Raw genomic sequence first — 8,772 nt, 5'->3', positions numbered from 1 at the left:
TCTCTTCCAGTGGTAAGTCTACCTTAAGCCAGACCTTTTGTGCCTATTGGACACTTACCTAAGTTGGTAGAGATTGCTTTGTATAGAAGTGAGAAATTAAAGCTGCCTTTCTTAGTGATTCATTGACAGCACTTGTCTCGGGTCTTAGTTTGAGCAACATTCCTGATACTCCAACTTCAGGCCATTTATCTATATTTGCTGCCAAGGATGATTGCATAGAGCACATCTCATCTCTCTTCCATATGTTCATTTCCGTTTGCCCTCTCTTTCACACGTTTCCCTGAATTTGTTTTCTGCTGTAGACCTTCTCGGTTGCTTTGGCTTTAGGCAGCAAAGATAGCAATTCATTATACTAGGCCCTGCCAAAGACAGGTCTCAGTTTTTGATTCTGTTCTTAGTTGAGCTACCCTTGTCTACAATACTGCGAGTTCATGCCTGATATGGTACTGCCATGTGTAACCATGTATATGGTTCATTCTATTTCTGCTTATAAATGAACTTAAAGTAGCTCCCAGACATGTCACCCTGAAATGACTTCAGGTCAGAGTCCATGTCACTCTCTTTGTCCCCAGTGATTCTAACAAGAACATAGGAGGCACTCAATAAATATATTGCTGAGCAATTGAAAATAAAAGAAAGAAGAGGAAGAAATATGCAAATTATTTGTCAACCTTCCCTTAACTTTGGACATTTTAACGTCCTTGTGTGGCTCTTAGGGTCCAATAACCATATTTAATAAAACCACCTTACTGAATTTTAGGCCAGATATTTGAGACTCACAGACATAAGGGAAAATAAGTAAATACTTGGGAATCATGAAGGTTGATGCATGGGGAGACTGAGGCAGGAGGGCGGAAGTAGGAGCCTATTTTGGGCTTCGTAGGGTAAGACAGTCTAAAACAAACAAGCAAGAAAACCAGAACAAATCCCCTAAACTAACAAAAATGTATTTTTTTTTAGAAATTAAGTCTACATTTAAAAGAATGCTGTGGTTTAGGTTTGAAAGTTTCTAACCACTGAAAATTGCAGATGAATCAGCAAAGGTATTTTTGGTAGCATTTGAAAAAAATCAAAGTTATATGCAACCCTTTTGTGCCATCAGATGTTTACTGTTTTCTATTCCATGTAGGTTGGCAACAATTTGAGTAGGAATCACATTCCATTGTAACAAGAGACTCCAGTGAGTGAATACATGGTCTCCCAATGGTAATCGACCACTGGTTTCTTCTTTACAGCATCAGGAAGCTAGGATTCTATTGTTCTTATCTGGACCACTTTCAATCAGGTTGAGAAACAAGGATACCCTATTAAATAAAACAAATGTGCAAACAAATATGAGGTTTAAGTTTTGAGGAAGGTACTCCCTTGACACACATGGGTTTTCCATGAAGCGCTACAGCCTTCAATGTAGTGAGACCTTTTTGTGTGAAACCTTGGAGCTTGGCCATTTCCATCCCATGGCTTCCAGCTCTCACCTTTCTCTCCAGTGGGTGTCTTGACGAGCATTTCTGCAGTGGACAAATGGGCCAGAAGAAGCTGATGGCACATATCCGTGGCAAGAAGCTCCCAGGAGTGCCTTGGGGACTTTCTTTTGTAAGCAGTGATAAAAGGTGTTATTAGCAGTTCTCCCCAAAGTATATTTTCTCATTCATATTCATCATCTACAATGATAAAGTACCAATTTCTTTGTTTGCAACCATGTAGTGTTGTTTGGGAGAGCATGGGAATTTTTAAATAAAATTAACTTAAGAAATACACACATGGGGCTGGAGAAATGGTTCAGTGGTTAAGAGCACTGACTGCTCTTCCAGAGGTCCTGAGTTTAAATTCCCACCAACAACATGGTGGCTCACAACCATCTGTAATGGGATCCAATGCCTGCTTCTGGTGTGTCTGAAGACAGTGACAGTGTACTAATATACATGAAATAAACAAACAACAACAACAACAACAAAAAAAGAAGTGCATGCCTAAAATATTTCATCTGGTAAATAATCCATTTAAACATAAATAAGCAAACTAGCTTTAATACGATTGGATAATACACTAAATAGAATTAAATGTAGAAAATTCTTTGGTAAGGACATTGGCACTTTCTGAGCACTCTCAGATGGTCTATGATAAAAGATGTGTTGTAATGTTTAAAAGTATTTTCCTAACAGGTGAGGGCAAAGTTGCAGTATATGAAATTAATGTAAAAAAAAAAGTTGAACACTTTTGTTGTATGTCAGAAATGAACAGATTGGGTTTGAATTAAAAAGCGCTTTACCATTAAGATTAGTGATGATGAAATGAAACTCATCCTCATATACTTAGATATGAACAGTATCAGTGTATCAATGACTTGTGAAAATGATAAACTATTAGTACTGGGTTATGCATTGTAGACAATGTATTGAACTAACATGAGGATTCTTCACAATGAATCTGGGGGCCAGAAAGCAGGTAGAGATTCTCTCTGAACCACACGTGTGCTTTCTTTTAAAAATAATACTAACGACAACCTGAAGCATCAAACCTATTAAAAGTAAATACCACCTAAGGGACATGTGTGTACCTATGATGTTTCTCTAGTAACCATAGCCCATAGGTAAGACTCATCCCAACATTCAGTAGAGCACACGTGGTTCTTCTTTGGGAAGAAGCAGAATACGATGAGTAAGAGCCAGCTTTGTAAACGAGACAGATCTGGATCAAACTCAGAACTCTGCGACTGACAGAAGCAGAATGAATCCGAACAAGTGGCTTTAATTTTTTTTTCCTGGACCTTATTTTTATCATCTGTAAAGCATGGATGACAATAATTCCATCATTTAAATGTGATTGCAATGGCAATTCACTTAAACACTGTGTGACACAGTGTAAATGTCCAATAATGGATAATGTCCAATCCTTAATGTATGAAACTACATTGAAGCACTGTCCTCATTTTCAAGCTAACAGAATGGAGCGTACAGTAAGGAAGGTTATTGGAAGAAATAACGTCTTTCCACAAGGAAGGAAAAAGTTACTCATTTGTTTGGCTACGCATACATTAAAGGGCCATTTACTAAATGCTACTCATGTTACAGATTTTATTTGTAAAAGATTTGCTTCAGAGGATATGTTTGCTTGCTTATGTCTGTCTGTCTGTCTCTCTCTGTGTGTGTGTGTGTGTGTGTGTGTGTGTGTGTGTGCGTGTGTTTATGATTGTGTGTATATAAGAGATCCACAAAAGGGTGTTGGATCTCTTGGAGTTGGAGTGACAGGTAGCTGTGAGCTGCCAATGGATTCCGGGACTGAATTCAGATTGTCTAGAATGGCAGGAACTTCTCATGACTGCTGAGCCATCTTGCCAGCCCTAACTTCATAGATTTTACTGCTCTCATTTGTCACCAAAAAGTGATTTTATGCAATTTTGTCCTTGCTCACGCTTGCTACACATGCATATACACAAATGTATATATTTTTATATTTTGCACTCCATTTGAAATTGCTCTCTCTTTTGTGTAAAGTCACTGGAAAGGTTTGGTTTTACAAGTCAGGAAACACACGTATTCATATACAAAACCCTACATAATAGTTCCATTCTAAATTTTTAACACACCACTAGTTTTGTTGAGACGGCTGATGAGAGTGTTGGCCAACTCATGAAAGCAGACATATCCCAGAGCTTTGAGGCACGCAGAGAGTATTTTAACCCTCCCGTTCAAGCAAGACCTGAACCTTCATTTCTCTAGCAACTACACTTGGTTCAAGTCACAGAGCATTAGACTGGGGTGCTGGCGAGACAAACAGGCAGTTCTGCTTCTCTCCTTTGAGCAGACAGTGTATGTTCAGGAAACTGGGTGTTCCCCACCTTGTATGGGTAGGGGGCTGTAGCTTAGGAGGCAGAGTGCTGGCCTAGCATGGAGACAGTCCAAGTTCATCCCCCAGTACTACGTAAACAGGTGGTACAAGCCTGTAATCCGAGAATCAGGAGGTAGAGACAGGAGGATCAGATGTTCAAAGTCATTCTGACTATGTAGGGAGTTTGAGAGAACAGACTATGATATATGAGGCCTTGTCTCAAGAAAAAATAATTAAAAGGCCTGGCACGTTTATATTTATGTCCTTAAATATTGTTCTAGATTTTGCTCTAAGTTAAAGTTCTTATAACATTAACAAAGGCATTGTAGTAGAAGGTCAGGGGTGGCGCTCGGAAACTCAAACATCTACTTTCATTTTCTGCTCTCAGTTCTCCAGAGAAGGGACATAGATAGTTCATGGTGAGGACTGAGCACTGGGATCTTGTACACACTAAGCATGTGCTGCTGAACACACGAGTCCTGTACACATGCTTTGACCCTAAGAGGTATCCCCAACCCTAAAGCCCCATGTCTTTTCTCTTATTCTTCCCTGACGCCTAGGATCAAACTTAGAATCTTTGTGCTGACCATGCACGCCCTTACCATGGAGCGAAATCCCTAACCTCTCCCCAGCCTAAAGGAGAAATATTAAAAATTCTTCTGCTCATTTCGTACACTGTTATTAGAGAATTAAATTTCAAAACAATTACATATTTGCCAGGCTGGGTCTTAATCTCCTTACAAATATGAAATGTTTGCTAATGATATTAGCACTTGTGGGAAATAAATATTTTAGTTGTATAGTCAAACTTATAGAAGGCATACCTCATCTAACAATATGGGCGTTTGTTATGTAATGAGTTCGTACATCGTTGCAGCTTTTGACGGACATATACATTTGATAGAACAGGTGGCACATCTGATATCTTTGAGAAGTCTATGCTCAAATCTCCAAGAAGCTCTTGCTCTCTCAGTATGCGTCAGGCATTGGGCTGGATGCTAACGAGATGAAATATTAGCAGTTAGCTATCTATTTGTGAAAAATGCACAGTCTAAAATAGAAGGGTTGATATTTTAAAAATATTGTATTACACTAAGATGTGTTTATAGGACCGCAAGTGTGCAGAACTTCTGGACATGTGGGGGATGGAGCCTCCTGTATTGAGTGACAATGACAGAGCATTCTCTAGGAAGGCATCTTGGGATAGGGTCTTTAAAATAGCACTAAAGATCCCCATCTGGAATAGGTGTATGGAGGAACTGGATTGTGAGAAGTGTAACCGGAATGCACATGCAGTGTGTATGATGCCCGAAACCAGTACAGAAGCTTCATCATAGGCACTCAGTGTCGGCACCATGACTTACCATGATCTCTCTTTATTGTTTTAAATGTATAAATGCTGAGGTTAAAAAATCTGAATGTGCTTTCATTAACCAGAGTTTCAGAAAGATTGAACTGCAGGACGTTCAGCAAATGAATCATGATCACAGCTCCCTTTGTGGCTGAATTATTTTGCTTTTAACCTCAACCTCTGAAAGTAAAACGCGCGGCTTACATTCCCGCAGTTGACTTTTTGGTAATTGTTAAGAATTTCGTGTTTTATCAGGATTGTGGCCTGGAGTCTGCACTCTAGCTTTTCGTGCTTACACTACTCTTTTACCAGAGACACCACAGAGCAGGCCAGAACCTTTACTTCTAAATGATGGGTGGTCTTGTCACTCCTGTACTAGAATACCTAGGGCTTTCGCATCACTAACAGGGCTACATCTTATTGTGATAGACAATGCTGTCATGGCATTGGCCATTGACTGACTCTTTCAAACTTTACTTTAAATGCATCACTTTCACCTTCCAAACAAGCACATTAAGTTTATATCACCGAGGACTCACCATCCCTACCATAATATATATGCCCTCCTATCTCACACCCCTAGGCATGAGCAGGTTGGCATAAAGGTAACGTTCAAGGTTGAAGTCCTGTGTGGTATAAGAGTAGAAGAAAGGCTCTTGAGGTCATAATGTAGACCAGATGATAAAGAATTATAAATGCTTCTGTAAGAAGGCTTGATTTTTTTTCTATACTTGTCTAAACAATTCCAAAGCAGAAGAAGAACATCCTGTCTTTGACCATGGCTCTGGATGCATGGCCTGAAATAAACTACTGCAACTGAAAACTATTTGGATCTTCCTCTATGACTTGTCTTTGTTTTGCTTTTCTTTCTTCTACTCGTATTCACTAAAGCAACATTGTGAATTTTGCCATCAATTCAAATCAGAATTTATTGTGCCAGGTCTCCAGTTATGCCAGGTCTCCTGGGAAATGGATGTCCACCTTGGGAGGTATGTGTGGGTGACGGGGAGACACTGGGGGATTGTCAAGAGGTGTTGGCAGCAATCAACTTGGATTACATGTAATTTTAAAATAAAAATGTCACTATGGATGTGGTTATTAAAAACCATAAAACTGGACTTTAGAAAAGTCACTCTGGTCATGGCCTGGATGAGCGACATCCTGGAGGACAGAATAAAGGTACCAGGATGACAGAGGAAGAAGGCACAATCAGGCCACCAGCTGACTGTTTAGAACAAGTTTCAAGAAAAACTCCCCATTCTTGGTTTTAGTATCTGAGTTATTGTTGTTCTGTTAATTGTTCAGAGATATACCAGACTAGAACAGGCTGAACATGAACCTGGGAGGTGAATTTGACATACTCAGGGGAAGGCATAGGAAAGTGAACGTAAGTTTTTAGAACAGGAAATGCTAATCTATCAGTCAATCAATAACTTAGGTCTCTGTGTTTCTATCATCTATCTACCACCCCTACCTGCCTGACTGTCTCACATCTACTTATACGCATTTATGAATCATAATAAAAAATAGAGCCGTGGGAGGACGTTTGGTTTTTTAGGAAAATAATATAGACTGAGATGGGGGCGGGGGGAGAAAGTTGTTTCATAATAGATAAGGAAAAGGAAGGTCCCCACCCTTAGAGGCATGGCAGGTGTTCTTGCTGTGTCACATGTGCATCAGTAGGTGACAGAGAGGAGAGAGGATATGTCTATACTCAGTGTTCTGACCTATGAACATCTGAATGATTAGTAGTCTAAAATTCCATGGGAAAAAAAAGCAGGCCTGAGATGACCACCAGTCTGGAGTCAGAGGGCCCAGACAGGGAACTGGCCTGAGAAGACCACCAGTCTATTACAAGGCAGACCCAGATATGCTCCCATGATGGGGAGTAAGCCAGAGACCAGAAGAACCCCACCTGGGCCCAGGGCTCCAGGGCAAGAGTGAGCCCAAGGCAGACGACATTTGCAAAGGGCCACTCAGGCAGGCTGGGCTATGAGTGAGCTCAAGAGAATTACTAGACATTGAGGCCTGGACAGGGATCTAGCCCGAGACCACCACAAGTCTGGTGCCATGCAGGTCTGGGTGGACAGAGCATGCCTGAGATGAACCCTGCCCTGCGCCATAATGCATGAGCAGGGCATAGTACACCTGAGATCATCTTGAGATGATTGTAGTCACTCAGAGACCCAAGCACCACTAAAAGGAGCAAGTAAGTGGTGAAGAAATGGAAGAGGAAGAGAAGCAGAGGGATAGGGAAATGTCAAAGAGAGAGAACTGGAGACATTTGACGACAGTGAGGAACAGCCTGATGTGATCAGCTGGTGATGCCACCTGGGACCATGTCCTAAGTCTGTGCTGCCATTGGTGGGCCATATCAGATTATTGAAGATGGATATGTTCAGTATCAATACTCCACGTAGGGTGAAGCAACGAAGCCCAAAGCAACCAGAGCTCATTAAGACACTGCAAGGAGGGTGAGTGGGGACCAACAGATCAGGACTCCATCTTTGTAGGAAAGATGATCAAAACCAAGAGACTGAGTCCCATAGGTGAACTAATGCCTGACAAACACAGGCTAGCATCTTTGTATGATTCAAAACTCCCATATCCTGATTATTATTTGGCTTCTACATAGAAATAGCTGGCTATGACATCTCCAATATTGGGAACATTGTGGTGAACCTGATTCAAGGGAAATTCTGGCTTTCTATGTGTGTTTGCTGATTTGATTATCCTAAGTTGCATTGAGGGAGTGTTTGCTCTTGCTACCCTGAAAACATTTGTGTTTTGACGCTATACTACTTAGCTTTGTCTGTATCCTCCTCATAGCTGAGAATCACCAGGGAAGAAAGCCTTAATGAGTTATGTTGATCAGTTAAAGGGTGTGCCATGTCTACGGGGAATGTCCTGATAATTAACTGATTGGGTAGACACCCAATCACTTTGGTGGAGATTCCATCAGAAATCCAAGCCTGATGTAGGAAGGCACAACCTACTATGGGTTACGCCATTCCCTAGGCAGTAGTTAACAAATCTACTCTGGCTTACAGTTCACAGGTCTGTGGTCCACTGGAAGGTGGAAAGTATGGGAGAAACACTCAGTATAGGGATGTGGGATCTTCTAGTGAGGCCTTCTCACATCGTAGTGCACCATAAAACATAAGACTGCCTGAAACCAAGGAACAAGACATAACCTTGCAAAACCACCACTAGCGACTTACGTCTGCCATTCAGGTCCACTACATAGAGAGCCCACAGCCTCTACAGAGCGCATCCCTGGCTGAGGGACACAAGTTGAAAGCACGGCCTATGGGGCTCATTTCCAATTTGAACCCTAATGATTCCAAAGAAGACCAAGCAAGCAAGCTTGACCCGACTAGCTGGCTGTGACACAGGGGTTAGTTAGGGCACCTGAAATGTAATATTCTTCCTGGCATAGAGACTTCTGTTGACCTCCAAGCTCAATGACTTAAGACAGAACTGGGCATCGTCCAGACCCCGCTTGCAATGCGCAGAGGCAAAGCTTCTAGTTCTGCAAGCCTGAGTTACTGATTGGTCCTCAGATGGGGAGTGGCTGAGAACCCAGATGGCAG

The 8,772-nt window shown here is 41.4% G+C and overlaps 1 non-coding gene across 1 annotated transcript; it reads left to right on the top strand.

Annotated features, from left to right (window-relative positions):
• The first annotated feature begins 6,808 nt into the window (after window positions 1-6,808).
• Window positions 6,809-6,940, top strand: LOC116914125. The gene has a single exon (XR_004389688.1). It is a non-coding gene; the product is annotated as a small nucleolar RNA SNORA17 (small nucleolar RNA).
• Window positions 6,941-8,772: the final 1,832 nt, after the last annotated feature.

Source organism: Rattus rattus, chromosome 12, assembly GCF_011064425.1.
Source record: "Rattus rattus isolate New Zealand chromosome 12, Rrattus_CSIRO_v1, whole genome shotgun sequence".
NCBI classification, from domain to species: Eukaryota; Metazoa; Chordata; class Mammalia; order Rodentia; family Muridae; genus Rattus; species Rattus rattus.
This window is presented reverse-complemented; position numbering and strand designations above follow the sequence as displayed.